General features: G+C 37.9%; 1 long non-coding RNA gene across 3 annotated transcripts in view; it reads right to left on the reverse strand.

Annotated features, from left to right (window-relative positions):
* LOC110742185 overlaps nucleotides 1-19,108 on the reverse strand; it is a 75,619-nt gene that overhangs the window by 35,182 nt on the left and 21,329 nt on the right. For all 3 annotated transcript variants that reach the window (XR_002519614.2, XR_002519613.2, XR_002519615.2), the window contains one exon: nucleotides 15,704-15,808. This is a non-coding gene — a long non-coding RNA (uncharacterized LOC110742185). The remainder of the gene's footprint in view (nucleotides 1-15,703; nucleotides 15,809-19,108) is intronic.

Raw genomic sequence — 19,108 nt, forward strand, 5'->3', positions numbered from 1 at the left:
ATATTCTTCTATGGCAACCTATTGCAATATTATCTGACTTTATATTTGTGCAATATTTACAACTCGGTACCAGTAACATGAAATAATATTCATTATCTTTAATTTTCCCTATGACCTTGAAAATTAGATGCAATTATCATTCTTGTTTAAAAGATGAAGGTTAAAAAAAATAACTCAGAATGTACAAGAACACACCTGAGGTGACACGACTGATAAGATATAGGGCCAGATATCAAACCCAGGTCCTGGTGATGTCAAAGTCTTTGTTCTTGCCACACAGTGCAAAAAGACTGACGGAGCAGAATGATGCATCCTAATCAGCACATACTATCACCAAGCCGGGCAGTAAGTGTTCTGGTTTGCTAGACAGTGAGAGGATCCTTTGTAGGAGAAATCTACAGTTAGAAAATCACTCTTTCGTAGATAGGGGAGGGGTATAAAAGCAGATGAAAGAGCATCAGAAAAAAATCGTAATTAAAAATAATTGATAACTTGTACAATCGCTTTACAAAGTATATTCTTGTTTAATTCTTACAATAGCACTAAGAAGTGTGTACTATATTCATTGCAGTTGAAAGTAAACAATAGGAGGCTTTTAGACTTAGTGACTTACTTAAAGACACAGCTAGGAAATAGTGAGTCTTATTTCCAAGCCAACTTTCTTAACCTGGAGGTTAAAAATCACCTTAAAATGGAAAGGAACAGAGAAACAAAAGAAAGTACCAGGCAATTGGACATGTAACAGGATAAGGTGAACACCATGTTAAAATTTGCAGTTTTACTTAAAGAGGAATCATTGTTATTAAAGACTAGTTTCAAAAAAACTAGTCTTTAAAACACCTTCTACAAGTTCTATAAAGCTAAAGTTGGAATTTTCTTTCTTGTTGTGAGACTTAATAATATATAAGTTTCCAGTTATAAAAAATTACATTGTTTGTCTCTATGCAGAACAGTTTGTTTGGCATGAAATTGAGCAGTACGATTGCGTTTACTACTAATAATTAGAAAACCAGGATGGGCGTGGTGGCTCATGCCTATAATCCCAGCATTTTGTGAGGCCGAGGTGGGCAAATCACGAGGTCAAGAGATTGAGACCATCCTGGCCAACATGGTGAAAACCAGTCTCTATTAAAAATACAAAAATTAGCTGGGCATGGTGGTGCACGCCTGTAGTCCCAGCTACTCTGGAGGCTGAGGAAGGATAGCTTGAATCCGGGAGGTGGAGGTTACAGTGAGCAGAGATCACACCACTGCACTCCAGCCTGGCAGCAGAGCGAGACTCCATTTAAAAAAAGAAAAAAAGAAAAAAAAAAAAAAAAAAAAAGGGGGGAAAACCAATAGTTATGTAATTCACCACAAATGATAATGGAACATGAAAAATATATATCCATTATTTAGTCTCTAGCCCCAAATCAGATTAGTAACAAGAGAAAGATATAAGCCATGATGAATCTCCTTCTCTGACCTGCATAGGAACTTGGGGGCTTTCAGTCCCACCCCTGCCCTGTCCCTTTCAAGTTCATGAGCTGCCTAAAGCCTTTGTTCAAAGAAAGCAGCCTCATGAGTTACTAAGTATATTTAGCTAAGATCGTGAGTGTCTACTAAGCACCTTAACCTCTCTTCCCAAATTAAACATCTCACCATGAAAAACCTAGGAACTTAGGAGGTACCTTCAGACACATGGGCTTTAAAAGAGACAGGTAAGATTTGATTCCATCCCTACCACTTAGTTGTTTATGACATTAGAGAATATAGTAAGAACTTCAGGTCATCCCTTGGTATCCAGTCTCACCTTTTTCTACAAAAATAGAATTTTTATTTTGACACATTGCCACCCAGAATACAGATAATGTAATATTCCCAGCTTTCCTTGCAACTAATTCCTTTATGTCCTATATGACTAATTCTGCCCAGTTTAAATGAAAATGTCTTATGAGCAATTTCTCATAACTTCCTGAAGAGTACACCTTCCAGGTATACTCTTTGCCCCTTGTTAATCATCCTTTCCTCAATCCTGTTGCCTAAAACACAGATCCCTCCAGAAACAATGAGACTAATGGTCACACCCAGTAGACGTCAGAATGGTGAACTAGTAAGAACCTTGGTCTCTGTGGACTTAGAACAGAGCCACACTCTACCATTCCAAACCCTGGACTAACATCTCTGCATATTTACATGATAGAGAAATAAGCTTCCAAATTGCTTGTTATTTTAAGGTTTTCTTCTATTTGCATTCAAACCTAATCTGAACTAACTCAGTCAAGTTATATAAAATAATAATAATAGTATGTATATAGCTCAGAGGTTTATTTTGAGGATCACATGAGAAAATGTGTGCAAATACAAACCCTGGATAGTAAGAATTAAATGGTAATCATTATTGTTAATATTATGACTATTTCTTGCCTATTGAAGACAATTTTCTTGTCAGGCCTTGTCTAGGAATTATGATTTTTGAGGCATTTCTTCAGACTAAGACATTATTAGAAAAGATGTAAATAGTCTTATCGAATTGCTGTGGTCTTCATGGCCAAGGCTATTTCTTTCTCCATACTAACAGAATTTTGTATAAAGAATAAAGGATTAGGGTTAGACTGCCCAGAAATTAGACTACCAGCTTTTTTTTTCTAACTCATCTTTTCCCATATCTATTATCAATCATAAGTGCTCTTGTCAATTAGAATATTATTGTATGATATTGTTCAGTTTTCAAGAATACAGTCTGTTTTAAATTATGCTTGAATACATTTTACTTTAGGATTGTCACTTCCTGGCACCTTAGAGCTGTTAGCAAATTATCTCCAAATCAAAACATAAAATGGATTATTTCTGGGAAGGGTTCTGAATAAGTGTATGCTGACTCTCTCGCCTTTGTTACTAAATAATTTAGAATATAACTTTTCTCCCTACTCATCACAGAGGTATAATGTTAAGTGCAAAATGAGTAGTGCTGAACCACGGGAGAGAGAAATTGCTGAGAATTGCACAAGCCAAGGAAATTGTCACCAAAGGGACAGAACTTGACAGAAGAGTAAGATTTAGATTAAAAAAAGAAAAACGGAGCATTATAGTTAAGGGTACTAGTATGTACAAATGGACAGAGACAAGAGAGTAAGCCAACCTCACTGAAGCAGCATTTTTATAGGAAGGCAGTCTTGGGTGTCAAAAAGGTACACTGAGATTGGAATGTGAGAAGCCTAGAATGCTAAGCGAAGAAATTCGGACTTTCGAGTCAATAGACAGCAACACATGGGTGTTGAGCAAAAATGTGAATGAACAAAATGATGGACTAACTTGTGGCAGTAAACTAGATTAATTTGAAGTGAAAAAGATAAAGAAAATGACTTAGTATAGTTTTAAAAAACAGCTTTATTCGATATAATTCACATAACATAAAATTCACCAACTTAAAGTCTATAATTTGATGATTTTTAGTATATTCAGATATTGTGCAACCATCATCACAATCTAAATTTAGAATATTTTTGTTTCTCCCTGAAAGAAATCTTGTACTCATTAGCAGCCAATCTCACTTTTCACTACCTCATCAGCCCTTGCAACCAATAATCAAGAGACTTAATGTCTCTATAAATTTGCATATGCTAGATATTTCATATAAATGGAATCACATGACATATAGTCCCTTATGACTGGCTTCTTTCACTTAGCATAATGTTTCTGAGAGTCATCTATGTTGTAGCATGTATCAATATTTTATTTCTTTTTATTTCCTAATAATAACCCATAACATGCATATACCACAATTTATCTATCCATCAATTGATTGACATTTTGATTCCACTTTTAGACAACTATAAATAATGCTGCCATGAACATTTTTGCTCAAGTTTTCATATGGATATATGTTGTTATTTCCTTTGAGTATATACATAGGATATTGCTGGGTCATATGATAACTTTCTTTAGCATTCTGAGGAATGGTGAAACTGTGTTCCAAAGTAGCTACACCATATTGAATTTCTACCAGCAAAGTATAAGGGTTTTAATTTCTCCACATCTTTGAAAACACTTGCAATTGTCTGCTTTTCTGAATATAGCCATCCTCGCAGGTAGGTGTGAAGTGGTATCTCATTGCATTTCCCTAATGACTAATAATGTTGAGCATCCATTAATGTGCTTATTGTCCCTCTGTACATCTTCTTTGGAGAAATGTCTATTCAGATCCTTGTGTTGTCTTTTTATTACTGAATTGTAAGAGTTATTTACAACTTAGTTATGTATTCTAGATGTAAGTCCCTTATCAGGTATCTGACTTGCAAATATTTACTCTCATTCTGTGGATTGCATTTTTACTTTCTTGAAGTGAAAAGTAAAATTTTAACTATTTTTTCTTCTGTTTCTTTTGCTTTTACTGTCTATCTCAAGCATCTATGCTTACCTTTCTTCTAGGAGTTTTATAATTTTAGCTCTTACATTTGGGTCTACAATCCTTTTTGAGTTAACTTTGTTACATACATGGTATAAGGTAGGGATACAACTTTCTGTTTTCACATGTGGATATCCAGTTGCCCTATCACCATTTGTTAAAATAGTAGATTTGCACATACAATCTAAGTGTGTAATAATAAGATCTTGACAATAGTAATGGGAACCACTAGGAAAGCTTTATAAAGAATATAGACTAGTGGCCAGGCAGTGGTGAGGCAGGAGATGTGTATGACCAGGTAACAAGTTGAGTAATGTGACCGCCATTAATATGAATAGGAAAGTCAGGGAGGAAGAAGTTTTTAGAATAAGATGAGCCTGATTTTGGACACGTGAGTTCGTGTTGCCCAAGTGAAAATGCATAAAACATCTGAGAAGATGCCAAATGGTAATGTAATGCTGAGAGTATCCTTCGTGGATATGCTAATTAAGTACTTTTCCAGAGGAAAAATTTAGAGATTAAACAATACCAAGAGCAACAATTTTATAAAGAGAAAAATAAGAGGCAGAATAAAATATATTTTAAGTAATTTATTATGCAATTTGCCCATTCACTCCTTCAACAAATGTTTATAGTATCCCTAACATGTACCAAGAACTACACCAAGTACCCAGTGCCAAAAGAAACAACAATTGACAGGCCTTTGTCTTCATGACACTTTCCATCTAGAGCAGCAAGATAGACAACTCACTGAACAATTGCAGTGCAATGATAAATGCGTGATGAAGAAAGACCAACGTGCACTCAGCCCCATCCAAGGGTATCTTTAAAAGTGTTGGATGAATTTTTGCCGAACTTGAAACCTAAAGATTTAACAGAAAAAAAAAAACAAAGAAAAAAGCAGGAGGTGCGGGGGAAGCATTCCAGGTAGAGGAAATAGAACATGTAAAGAATGGAACATACAGAATTTGCTCATTGGAAAAACTGCCAAAAGATGTCTGTCCTGGCCAGAGGCTCAACCCCAGAAGATAGGTGGTAGGAGGTGAGGTGAGACAGACAAGCAGCTAAATCATGAAAGGCCTGCTCAACTGTCCTCACGTCTCCTGAACTTGCTCTCTTCTTTCATTAGAAAGTTCTATCACTCAGCCTTTATCTTTTCTCACTCACCAGAACCAGTGCTCAGCTTCAACCTCAGGCTCTGCCTTCTTTAACACCTGGACACCTACCCTTGGACGTGTCCCTCTGCTTGGGTCACTGTCCTCACCTACTCCATTTGTTTCCCTGTTAATACTAAAGAGTAGCATAAGAACCATGAGAACCATTGCTAGAGTTGGACTAATTCACTCAGTCCAGGGGCTGGCCAGCTCCCCATAGCAGCTTATCTGTTGTAGTGCTGTACCTATAACCACTCCCAGGGGTTTCCTCAGCTTCTCCTGAAATGGTGATACCACTGCATGACAAATCCTTTCTCTCTGTGCTGGCAGAGATACCCACCTCTCTTTGTCCTGCATTGGACATAGTTTTAAAGAATAGACTGGCATAGGGAAAAGAGCTTCCATTTTGAATCTGACAAGGCTGAATTCCAATACCAGCTTTGCCACTCATTGGCTATGTGGGCATGCATGACTGACTTAATCTGAGTCCTGGTTTCCTGACTTGCAAAATCAGAATAATGCTTATTCAGGAGTTAGCGTTTTAAATGAGAGAGATATGCAAAGGGTGTGGCATGTAGTAAGTATTTAATTAATGTTGGTTTGTTTTCTTTCTGTATATGGCAAAGAGTTTCCCTTCTATGCCTCATATTTCTGCCTGGGCTCTCCAGTGTTTCCTCTCCCCTAGGACTTGGATCCCTAAATTACCCACCATTCATATTTTACTCCCTATTGTGTCTTGCCCTTTAACCACACACACACACACGCTTCTCCAGTCTTGAAAATATCTCAGTCTAATGTCCACCTCCTTTTCTCTTTTCTGTCTTTCTATCTCTACATCTAACTCTCTCTTTCCCTCTTCTCTCCTACTTTTCTCTCCCTTCTTTCTCTTTGTGTCTATCTCTCTCTCTCTTTCCCTTTTCCCTCCTAATTTTCTCTCTCTCTCTGCCCTCCTCCTCTGTCACATTTCCAGCTTTTCAAATGAATTTTCTATACTCCTATTTCCTTACCACCCTCTTGCCTTTTCATTGCCTACTATCAAGTGTTTACTCCTTTTCCTGTTCTGAAACCTCTCTTTGGGAACTCCCTTCCTGTTCTGAAACCTCACTGCCAAAAAAGGATGGCTTTTTCTCTTGGTATCACACACACACAACACACACACACATATTACAAGATGTGCCTTGACATGAAGACAAATCACCGGGAACGAAATCCTCTGTTTGGTTTAATATCTCGCTGAGTGGTTGTTGTCTACTCTGAGGATATACATGTATTTCATGTCCAGTTTAATGAACTGTTACAGAGATCAGAGATCTTGGGCTGCCTATAAGAAAAATGGTGCAACCCTTGATAGGAGGACTGCTAGAAAATTCTATAAATGAGTAATAATTATAGAGCATGAATCAAAACAAATGCAAACCAAACAAAAACACAAACTGAAATAAAATTTGCCTTGGACACATGATTTAAGAAAGAGAATAAAGTAGGTGATTGATTTAAAAGTTGAAATTGAAAAATAGAGGTTATTGACAAAGAAAGTTCAAGTTAGAAATGTCAGATTTTCAGCATTATATTTTAAATTTATTTTAATGTAAAAATAATTCAAGTTGAGTTGTTTGTTTTGAAAACTTGCCTCATTCTATTTTATCTGGGAAATAGATGTAAAAATAGCTCATTGCTACCTGCATAGAAGTGGCTATGGACTTCATGGGGATGGTGGCCCCTTATGTCCTCTATGTTTGAAGCAGAGGGGTAATGAATTTCTGCACTGTGCCTTATGGAAAAGGAAGGAGGCCTGGGGAAAAGGGGAGGTTCAGGGAGAAGAAAAAGGAGGCAGAAAGAGGTGGAGTGTGGAGGAGACAGATGGTTCTGGGTGGGTTCTGAGTGAGGGAACTGGAGGTAAACTGCTCGTCACGTCCTGCTGAGCACTTAGACAGTGGCTTCAGAATCAATTATCCCCACCCTACAAAGTTCTCATTCGCTGGGTAAGAGGTTTGGGACCTTCCTGCTGATGCCCAAGGGAAGATTTAGTCAGAGCTAAGACATACTCTGGATTCTGGTTACCAGACTGGGGGTAAGGGAGAGGTCAGAAGTGCCGACATTTAAATCTGAGTGTAAGTAGAACAGCAACCAGACAGTGAGATCAACAAAGGTTGTAAATCCAAAATAAAGAACATGACAGGAAAGTGAGAGTATTTAAGCTGTGATCAGCATTAGAAAGAGCCATGAAATTTGTTTAGGAGAGCAATGGAATAAAGTTGAGAAAGCAAGGAACTGGGAATCTGAAGACTTAGCTTTCTACCTAGACTGTACCATGGGCTGCGTGTTTGATCTTGAAGAAGTCACTTCGTTTTTAAGTTTCTCTCTCTCTTTCTCCTCTCTCTCTTTCTCTCTCTCTCTCTCTTTCTTTCTGTCTTTCTCTCAAGTTCTTAACTTCTCCAAGCCAGAAAGTCTTCATCTGTAAAATGGATGAAATAACAGAACCTTTCCCATTAGAATGTTTTAAGAATTAAATGGGACAACCCACACATAGTCCCTAGCACACAGTAAGCATTCAATAAATATTGACTGTTATTCCTGTTGTCACTCATCTTATTGTTTCTATCTCATAGAGATTCTGTGCAGTCCCGTCAGATGAGATAATATGTATAAGCTGGAGCGTGGCTCCACTGGTGATATCTCACCTTTCTAGAAGTTTATCTTAACCACCTGATCTAATCACCCTCATCCCTCACTTGATGTCTGAGGAAACATCAATCTGAAACCCATGACAAGCTGCTGGCAGCCCAACATTGATGTTACTCCAGTAAATTTTCTGAAAAGAGAAGGTGGTGCTCATCCAAGGGAGATGAAAGTGACGGAAACGCTGAGGGCCATCCGGCTACCTCAGCTGGACTCTAGTAACGTACCCTCCTAGCTGTCCAGTTAAGATCAACTCAGTGTGGCCAAGAGGAAAGTCTGCCAGGTTCAAGTATTAATAAAACAAAATGTACAAATTCACACATGCAGAAGAGAAAAGAATGAAGAGAATTAAACCCTAAATTTGGTAATGATTATATATGGCTTAGGGAAAATTTTTATTTTACTCTTTATATTTTTCTGATTCCCAAATGTCCTGCAATGCACTGGTGTTGGTGAGATAATAAAAAAAAAGTTATAAAAGACAAAATTTATAGGCTAACTCTGATGTTATAAAGAGAAGAGACATGAGTCTGTACTATTTGGGGAAAGTACGGATGAGGAAATTTGAAGCTGTACCCAAAGTAGTTTTTTCATTGTATCCTTTCTCTCTGTTTCCACAGTCACGTATCTCCCTGTTCTGGATTTGTATCACTAGATTATTGTAAACAATCTTGCAATTTATTTCCTCACTTCCAAACTTTACTCAAGACAGCCTCTCCCACACAGAAACAGCACATCCTGCTGCAAACACCGTCTTTGCCTGTCAGTCTCCTCTTTAGTCACTTGTAATGATGTCCTGTCACATCAGATTTCACTCAGAAGTTGTCTAGTATTCAGTAGCTTTTCTTAACTATTCCTTTGCAATATTTTCTTCTCCACTCCTACTTCTCACTAAAACTTAATGAGGCCTCTGTGTTTCAGTGCTTCTCAAAGTGCAGTCTCCAGACCAACAGTGTAAGTATCACTTGGGAACTTGTTAGAAATGCCTAGGCTTGAGTGCCACCCTAGACCTACTCAATCAGAAACTCCATGTTTTAACATCCAGGTGTTTCTGGTACACGTGAATGTTGGAGGAGCTCTGAGCTAAACCAAACTGCTGGATTTCTTCAAACCTTGTTTCTTCATTTACACCTGGTTGTCTTTATTCATGGTTTGGAGGCTTGTAATGTGTCCACTTGGGTAGGATTAACTCCATTTCCCAGAATTTCCTAACCTGTAGGTTTCTGCATAGATTGGGCCATGAGAGCTTGTAGTAGAAGATTGGGAGAGTGGAAGTGCTGCAGCAGTCATTTATTTTGTAGCTCACACATGGTGTCACTTACCTGCTGACTCACATCCTGGGTATGGAGCAGACGCTGGGTGTGCTGCAGTTCTACAGTCCTCTAAACTCTCCTTTACCTTATGTGACCCCTGGGCCAGGCAGACATTCAGCTTCATAACAAAAGGCACCATCTTCTCCTGTGGATACTCAAGGTCACAGGCAATGAGAACCACAAGCTTTTATGGGTCCCAACTTGTCTTTGTTCTCTCTACTTTATACCCGTATTCTCTTCCCCACTGAATGTCCCATGGACTCCAATCTCCACATCAGATGCAAAGACAACAGCCTTACAGCCTGAGCTGCAGTTGAGGTAGTTGTCTCCTCCCACGCACAAAAGTGAAGGGCAGAGGCATAGGGAGTGGTTTCTTTGCCCCCCACCACAGGCCTCTGCCCCCATTTATTCCCCAATTTCTCCTCCACATTATTGCATGCTCATGGAAACTCAGCTCAAATCCAAGCTCCAGGAAGCCTTCCAGATGAACCCTATTCCAATTCTGTTCTGTCTTTTCTAATTCTGAAAGGCATGCTGCCCTCCTTTGCATTCTGTCTGGTAATTATTCTCAAGCTGTTTCACATATCTTTGTTTGTCTCCATATCTAGATTATGAGCAACTTCCAGCTATATTATATTCATTACAGTTTGTAATGAACAACCTTCTCTTCCCAGGCTTCACATTCTTCCTGGACTTTCGCCTTCACTCCCAATGTTTCATATCAAAGCTGATGACTTTCAAACATCTATCTTCTATACTAATCTATTCCCTGAATTTCAAGCCACAAATCCAATTGCCTGCCAGTCGTCTACATATAGACATCCCTCAGGAACCTCATTTTTATTAACATGTCCAAAACTAAACTTGTCAGTAGCCAATATCAGTGTTCTCATGTTTCCAACTCAGGAGAACTGCACATGCATCCATCCAGCTGGCCAAATCCAAGCTATGACCTGAGTGTTATCCTGGAGGCCTCACTCTTCTTTTTTCCCTAAACCCTCCTATTACTAAATCATCTAAATTCTTCCTTCTTGTGTCTATTCGCCTTTTTCCTTATATCGCATACAATATGCATAGTGACTAAAACCATGGACTGAAGAAAAAGGCTTAGGTAGACTTAAATTCCAGTTTTACTGGTTACTGCTTAGTAAGCCTCGATTTCTTTATCTGTAAAATGGTAAAATAATAGTACCTATCTCAAATGATTGTTGTGTCTATAAATACAGACGATTCTCATGAAGCCATATATAGCCCCATCACAGGGCAAATAATCGATAAATATTAGCTATTATGATTCTTTCTGCTATTACTCTAAGCCAGATCACTTTCTCTTTCCTCGATTATATAACAGTTTCCTAATTAGTCTCCTTGCTCTGAAACTTCCTCTTCTCTCTGAATTACAAATGTAGACTCTAATAAAGTGTCATAAGCATCCTCTGAAATACCATTAATTGTTCCTCCAAATGCCACATATATTTTAGAATGGTATTTTAAGTATATGAATGTTTTGGATGGGATAAACCCGATGAACAATTTGCCAAGAGCTAGTGACTTTGACACGAGGCCCAAATTCTGCCTTTTGGAATGTGAAGTATGAGAGGCACCGATTCACACAGACTTCCAGGAATAACCCTGAGGATCCTCATAATTCCATCACGTAGGTAAGCAGTACTGCTCCTAAGTTATAAAACAGGTCCATTTTTCTGAGGCAGCCTATGGATGTCTGTGACTTTTCTACTTTTCTCTATCACCTAGACTGGAATGTCCTAGGATTGCATCAAGAAGATTCACCATATTCTTTTGAAGAGATATGCCTTCCCATAGCAATAAGTGACTGTGACTGAGACAGACAAACTTAACAGCTGCACAGCAGATGGCTCTCCGTTGTGTTTTAGGTGACTGCTTCTATCGAGTATTATAAAATTGGATGAAATTCTGCCAATTTCCTCTCACAATTATAGAAGTGTGGAGTGAGGAAGTAAAAAGATTTAGTATTCATTAGAGTGAACATCCTTAATAAAATCTTCACTTTCCATTTAAAAAAAAAGAGCTACATGTTTTCTTATAGCACCAGAACACTTTATTTGTACCTCTAATGAGGTCTGTCCTAAATTAAAATGATTTATATATGTTGCTTACCTTCCCCACTAGACTGTGAGCAACTTGAAGACAATTGCATGTCTGACTCATCTTTGTATTCCAGCACGTAGCACACTTTTTTGCCTACAGTGTGTGCTCAGTGAATACTGAATTAATGAACAACCAGATGAATAAATGTGCCATTAAAATTTTCATAATTAAATCATACTTTATAATGAAGTGGAGCAAGTCACTATTTAAAGGTACTCTGTGGAAAATTGTTATATGTAATGCCAAATCTTCTCATTGTTTATCATATATTTCAGATATTAAGTTTACTTAATATAATACAATTAAAAATGCACAGATTGAGCATCTGTTACCTTTCATTGATTGCTAAAGTACTGAAATACAAAGAAGAATGAGACATGGTCCCTTTGGTAAATGTTATTTTCTGCTCTTTCATTTTTTTGACTTTTGTGACAGAATCTTGGTCTGTCAACCAGGCTGGAATGCAGTGGTATGATCATGGTTCACTGCAGCTTCCAATTCCTGGGCTCAAGCAATCCTTCTGCCTCAGTCTCTTGAGTAGCTGAGACTACAAGCACATACCACCAAGCCTGTCTATTATTTTTCTTTCTGTAGAGATGGGGTCTTGCTATGTTGCCCAGGCTAGTCTTGAACTCTTGGTCTCAAGCAGTCCTCCCACCTCGCCCTCCCAAAGTGCTGGGCTTGCGGGTATGAGCCACTGCACCCTACCTGCCTTTTATAACATGGTTTACTGACATTCTTTCCGTGGAGTGGCAGGGTCCATGTGCCCATCCCCCTACACACATGCAAATATGAGCAAGAGTTTGTGGCTACTCTATATAACATGCTATGTGACTTCTGAGGCTAGATTACATAAGGAATTCAACTTCTGTCTGGCTCTCTCAATCAGGACATTCCCGCACTTGGAAGACAGCTGCCATGCTGTGGGAAAGCCTGTTCGTGTGGACAGTGGAGAGGCCACATTAGAGAGATCCATATGAAGAGGAGCTGAGCTTCTCAGTGAATGGACAGATGCAACCATCAAATAGCTAAGTGAATAAGCCTTTATATCAGGGCTTCTCTACCTTGGCATGATTGACATTCTGGGAGGGGCAATTCTTTGGGTGCGGGAGGGGGTGTGTGGTGGCGGAGTGGGGTGGTCACTGTGCATTTTAGGACGTTTAGCAGTATCCCTGGCCTTTACTTACCAGATGTCAGTAGCACCCTTTCCCCAGATTGTGAAAACCAAAAGTTATTCCAGACATTGCCAAATATTCCCTGGAGATGAGACAAAAATCACACCCACTTGAGATCCACTCTAGCTTTAGATGATTCCAGCACAAATCCTTGAGCTGCCACAGCTAAGCTGAAGTGGGCAATAAGCAAGCTATCCCTACTGAGCCCTACTCAAGCTGGAGAATGTCAAGCTGAATAGATATCATTGTTTTTTATAAGTCATTAAGATGGTTTGTTTTAAAACATTACATAATAAGAAGCGTTCCTGACTTCAAGAGATGGTTTTTCCCTTTCAGGGTAGAAAGGAACTATATAACCAAATAATCACCATTTGACATCAGACCCTTACAAAATCTACTATAAAGTTTTACTTGTGAGGTACACCCTAAATATATGTATGTGTGTAAAATTATGTGTACATACATAGAGGGACAGCACTCTGATATTAAAGCCCTGGTCTGTGGTCATACTGAGCCATTAAGAGTGTCTATGTTAGCCTAATTTTAGTATATGTAATTATATTGTCTTCCTAATTTGCTCATGCACTTTCAACTGGAAGTGGTCAACACCGGATTCTTAAATAACTCCACATCATTAAGGTTGCCTACAGTAACACACAGCTTGTTTTCCTGTAAGCTACATTAGATGACTCAGTCCCAGAGTATTTGGAACAATTGTGAGATAATGTTCTGAATAGAGCTGTGGCAGGGTCATGTTTAGTCTGCTTGGCACTTTTAGTTTATCTTCATAATCAAGGAAAAATTCTAGATACAAAAATGTGTATATGCCATAGCTCACATAGAATATGTATGCTAAATTCCAAAATTTAGATTTTTTTAAGAATTTAAAATTATGATAAGGCATTCTGTGTACCTAGAATTTATTTTATTGCATAATTACAATGAATAATTAAATCTCATCAAGGATAGAAGCTACATCTCATTTACAATAAAGGATATGACAATTATGCATACTCTTGGGCCCTGCGCAGTATATGCTGTGCAGTTAATTCTTACAGCAGTCCAGCAACTGAAGTTCAAAGAGGTTAAATGGCTTGTCCATAGAGCTGGTATGATTTTAAGCCTTATCTCTCTGACTCCTAAACTTGTCTTTCCACAGCACCCGCTCCCTTTATCTTTGTATACTCACTATTCAACACAGTATACAGTATATGAGCAGATAGTCAAATGAGTTTATAGTTATTGATTACAAATAGCTTTGAATCACAAATCACAAACTATTAATCACACATTAACAGTTCTGGATGGAAAGGAAACAATATGGTTTATTAGGCTGATCATTATGATGGTCAATCCATGTTTGTTGATTGCTACACAATAGATAAGTTACCAAACAAGCAATCATTCTAGGTGCTAAGCCAACTGAACTGGCTTAAGTCTGTGCTGTATGACTGATTGCCTAGCAATCAGCCATTGAATGACAAAACCCATCTCCTATGTAGATGCAGCCTTAAAATGGCCTGCTGTACCAAGTCATTATTTTCCTTTTTATGAAGGCAATGTTGTTTCAGGAAGGGGAAATAGAAGTCAGCATAAGCTCTTTCTCATAAGGAAAGCAATAAACTAGTTGAGAGAGGCAGGCTGAATCTGATGAATCTATGCATAGAATATGCTGATGTATAAGACTGATTTAAAAACAATCCCACTTGAATTGTGTAGTGTTATTAACACAGGATGACACTCACAAAAGCTAAATAAATAAATGAATGACTGAATAACCGATATATAAATAAATAATGAAAATGGTATCCTAAACTAGTCATAGGCGTTGTCAACCGACATCCAATAATATAATTGCCAAATGAACTTGTCAGGAAAATATGTACACGTAGGCCAATTGCAAACAATAACTACTAGTATTTCAAATTGGTTAATGATAACCAGTTGTTTAAATTAAACCTTCTTTTTCCTCTGAACTGCCTTCTGCTTCACTTAAATTGTTATAAACTTTAGTTTCAGACTTAAGAACCAGTATGTAAAGATGGATGACAGCGAGAGAGAGAAATGGTAACCTGAAACAGATGCCCTCTCAATGTTTCATACTCTCAGGCCCTTCCTGGTATTTTATGGCCCTGATTACATAGTTTGGGGCTACACAAACCAGAATCTTTTCACCCTAGCAGGAAGCGGTAGCTAGACGTCTTCTCTCTTCCTGAATAGAAAAAGGTGAAGAAAAGAGAAAGGTTCAATAGTCCTCAACTGTGGGTGGAATAGCCCTCTTGGGGCTGTTTGGAAATATATGAGGGCCTTGGAGTTGCTACAATGGTAGGAAACACCAATGACATTGAAAGAATGGTCACCAGGGAAGGAAAACATTCCTGCAACATACGTCACAGCTTTCCAAAAGGAAGAATTACCTGCACAAAATAACAATAGCACTGAGAAATGTTAGCCAATTCCCTTTCAGAACATCACAAGCCACTTGCTTAATATCAAGGAAAGCTAAACTTCAGCCATGATTTCAAAGAATATGCCAGAATTTGGCTGAAAAACATTCTCTAATTGGAAGCAAAGAAGATTCTTTATGGCAAAAAAAAAAAAAAGAAAAAGAAATGAAAAGTCCTTATTGTTATTCCAACAATAACCTCTAAACTCTTCTCAACATTAGGAACAGCACCTCTGAGTCCCTGCAGGCTTCAGAAATTTCAAAAGAAACAAACACTACAATTTCGTTTTATCCAAGAACCATCCTCTGCTCAGACAATAAACTTGGTTGAACACACAGTAGATTAACAAAGGAATCCAGGTAGGGTGCAGGGTGCAAAGCTCACTTGAAGCTGCTGTAAAATGTTTCCTTCCTCCTACCTTCAGTCTTGGGGGAGACTGTGGTTCTTGCACATTTCTGGAAAACAATGAATGCTGTTCACTATGCAGGTGGGCTCAGGATTTTAGCAGATGGCAATAGGATGGCTGTAAAAGAGAAAAGAGCTCTTGCAGATGGTATAGTTACTCCTCTCTGTGTTTTTTTTTTTTTTTTTTTTTCTTTTGGGAGGGGAAAGTGAGAGAAATAGTTGCAAGACAATGCAATAATGCTGCAATGTCCAAAATATTTATTCTCATACATTTTCTGAAATCACTACATTATTACCTTTCATCAACATATTGCAGAGGAGAAATAAAGTGGGAAATGGAGAGAGGACAGGAAGAAAAATCCTTCAACATCTACAACTTTAAATTCACCATCTTCTAGAGTTACCCGTTGTGGACTTGAAGCTTGTGAATGCAATACATTTCCCTGTATTTTTCTTCTCCAAGTGAAATAAGCTAATTACTCTAACTTCTTCTCATAGGCCATTTTTTTTCCAGCGCTGTGCAATTATTTTTGGTGTTTGACTTCCAGCTATATACATTCTGCTCATCCTGTGATTCTGAGATACTACAAGTTGGTCACAATATTCTGAAAATGGCTTGCTAGGTAGCAGCTGCCTTCACTAGTGATCTCCAGTTAGATGACAACACCACATCTCTTGGCAGTCTTATCCAAAAAAAGGAGGTAGTTAATAAAGCACTCTGATGTAGGTAGTTTCTGACATAGCGTAGGCACAGGTTTTTCACCATAATGAGCAGCCACGATCATTAATTGAGCCACAGATCTGTGAGTCTTCCAAACGTATTTCTTCAGCTCTTACTGACATTGAAAAGATGGCAAGTGGCAAGTTCTCTGCAAAATATTGTCTCCCACAGGTCTGATCCTGGGAAGTCAATCCTCAATGATTGATATCTGCTGCTTTTTCCTACCCTGGCTTTGGGTGAGTGTCCTCAGAGCATTTCCTCTGTCTCTGTACTTTGATATTAGAAAGCGTAGTAAATGATACAGGCCTGTGAGTGAAGTTGATGCCCTTTAATTAGTATTCAGATGATTCGCTCACATTTTCATTTGTATATCATCGATTTAGTAAATATGTAAGAACCTACTGTGAGTCAATCTTGGGATGGTTACTAGTTACAAGGCAACTAGATCAAGGTCTGGCCATAAAGGAACTCAGGTGGAAGAAGATAGATAAGGAAGTCAACAATTACTATGATAAGTTGGTGAGGTGATAGATATTTTAATTAGCTTGATTAAATTTTTCTAAATTCTATACATAGATCAAAACATCACATTATATCTCATAAATATATATATAGTTACCATTTCTCACTTAAAAGTAAATTTTAGAAAAGGTAGTACAATGAAATATAATAAGTACATTATTTAAAAAATGTATAGGGTCTTGTGAGACCACTGTTTCAGCCTGAAGGGTTAGGATCAGAAAAGCTCATAGAGCAGGTAACAAACAGACCCATGAAGAAAAATTAGGAATGATCTCATCAGGGATCCAAAAATAGGAAGAGCAAACCATGGAGAAGATGAAGCCCCTAGAAAACCACAGGAATATAAAAGCACCAGGTAGGTAGGAAATCTGTCTCTACTAAAAATACAAAACTTTGCCGGGTGTGGTGGTGGGTGCCTGTATTCCCAGCTACTTGGGAGACTGAGGCAGAAGAATCACTTGAACCCAGGAGGCAGAGGTTGCAGTGAGCCAAGATGGTGCCACTGCACTCCAGCCTGGGTGACAGAGCAAGACTCCATCTCAAAATAAATAAATAAATGAATAAATAAATAAAATTAAATTAAATTAAAAATGCCAGGGGATAAAGAAAAATGAAGCATCCTGGATGAAGCCACAACTGAATCCCATATTACCCTAGAAATGTATGCCAAGAAAATTCACATTTTATTAAAGCCACTTTGAGTTATATTTTCTGTTGACATTGATATAATGTACTGTACTGATATATCTGTACTGATATAATGCTAAAATTCTTTTTCAAAAATTGCCTTTTTAAAAACATAGTGTCTTAAGGGATAGAATATACTAAATATTGAACAGGTGAAGACTAATGGATCAGAATCCATAAAGCCTGTATTCTAGGTTAGATTTGTCAAATTACTATAGTTTTGGGCAAAGCACTTTATCTTTTTTACCCTCAACTTTTCTACATGTAAAATACAGAATACAGATAATAATTCTAACCTCCTTTCTATATCACAGCCTTGCTTGAGATGAAAATGAAATAATTTAAAAAGTCACCAAATCCAAACTGCTAAATGAATGAAATGGCTACTAAAGTATTAACATTTTTTTTTTTAATAAACGCTCAAAGATGTTGATTTTGTATTAGGAATCAGTTCTATTTTTCCCAGTAGTCTAAAATAGGTCTAAAGATGTTGATATCTAACCAGGACATGCTAAAAAGCATAAGGTTCCTAAAGCTAAATGGAAGTCAGCATTACCCCAGGTCAGGAGCCAGCTAAGCTTTAAAATGTGCCATGCCCATGCTAACACATTTCATGTTAATTGGCATTATGTTGACACTCATTTGGGCCAAGAAATAAAATGCTAGAAAGCTATATCTAGTATCTACTTTGACCCCAAAGAGGTCCCCAAAAAACCAGCGAATAAACAAAATAAAACCAATCTAATTAACTTTCCCTTCCAAATTACCACACTTCACATTTCACGTAGTTGCTGTGGTGACCTGCATGACATGAAAAATTTTGTTGACCTACACTGAACTGACAAAGTTTTGTCTCAGTTCTCAATCCTCAATATACACTATGTCATGAAGGACTACTAAAAGCCCATACTCATTTGCCCATTCTCTTTCTGAACAACTATCATACAACTGATCACCTAGTTTCATCAATTCTATTACTATGAATCTCACAGATCCCCAACTGCTCAGCAAGTCATTCGGGCCACCTTACAGTCTTCCTACACACTGGCACTATCTCTAACCCCACCCGTTCATCCCTCTCCACCACCCCGATTAAAAGGTCAACATCCTAGTTTTGGCATAACTCCTGGACATGACAAGGAATAGTCACAGCTTCTTGGACTTCATTTACATTTTTATAACTCTGGGACTATGCTCATTTAGTTTCTTCTGCTGGAATACATTTTCTGCTAATCCACCCCATTGCCCTCCTCTGCCTACTAAGTCCTACTAAGTCTTTTTTTTTTAATAACAGAGATTTTAAAAAATGAAATTTTTATTGGGCCCTGACAGGTAACAATATGATTAAGTAAAACTGGTTTTATAAGAAAAATCATATTACTATCCAAGCTTATCTTTTACATTTCCACCTCTGGTAGAACCAAGGGACAAAGAAATATTTATCTATTTTAAAAAGAAATCAGATCAAGATTAATGAATGACAAGGAG

The sequence above is a fragment of the Papio anubis genome, chromosome 2 (assembly GCF_008728515.1).
Source record: "Papio anubis isolate 15944 chromosome 2, Panubis1.0, whole genome shotgun sequence".
Lineage (NCBI taxonomy): Eukaryota > Metazoa > Chordata > Mammalia > Primates > Cercopithecidae > Papio > Papio anubis.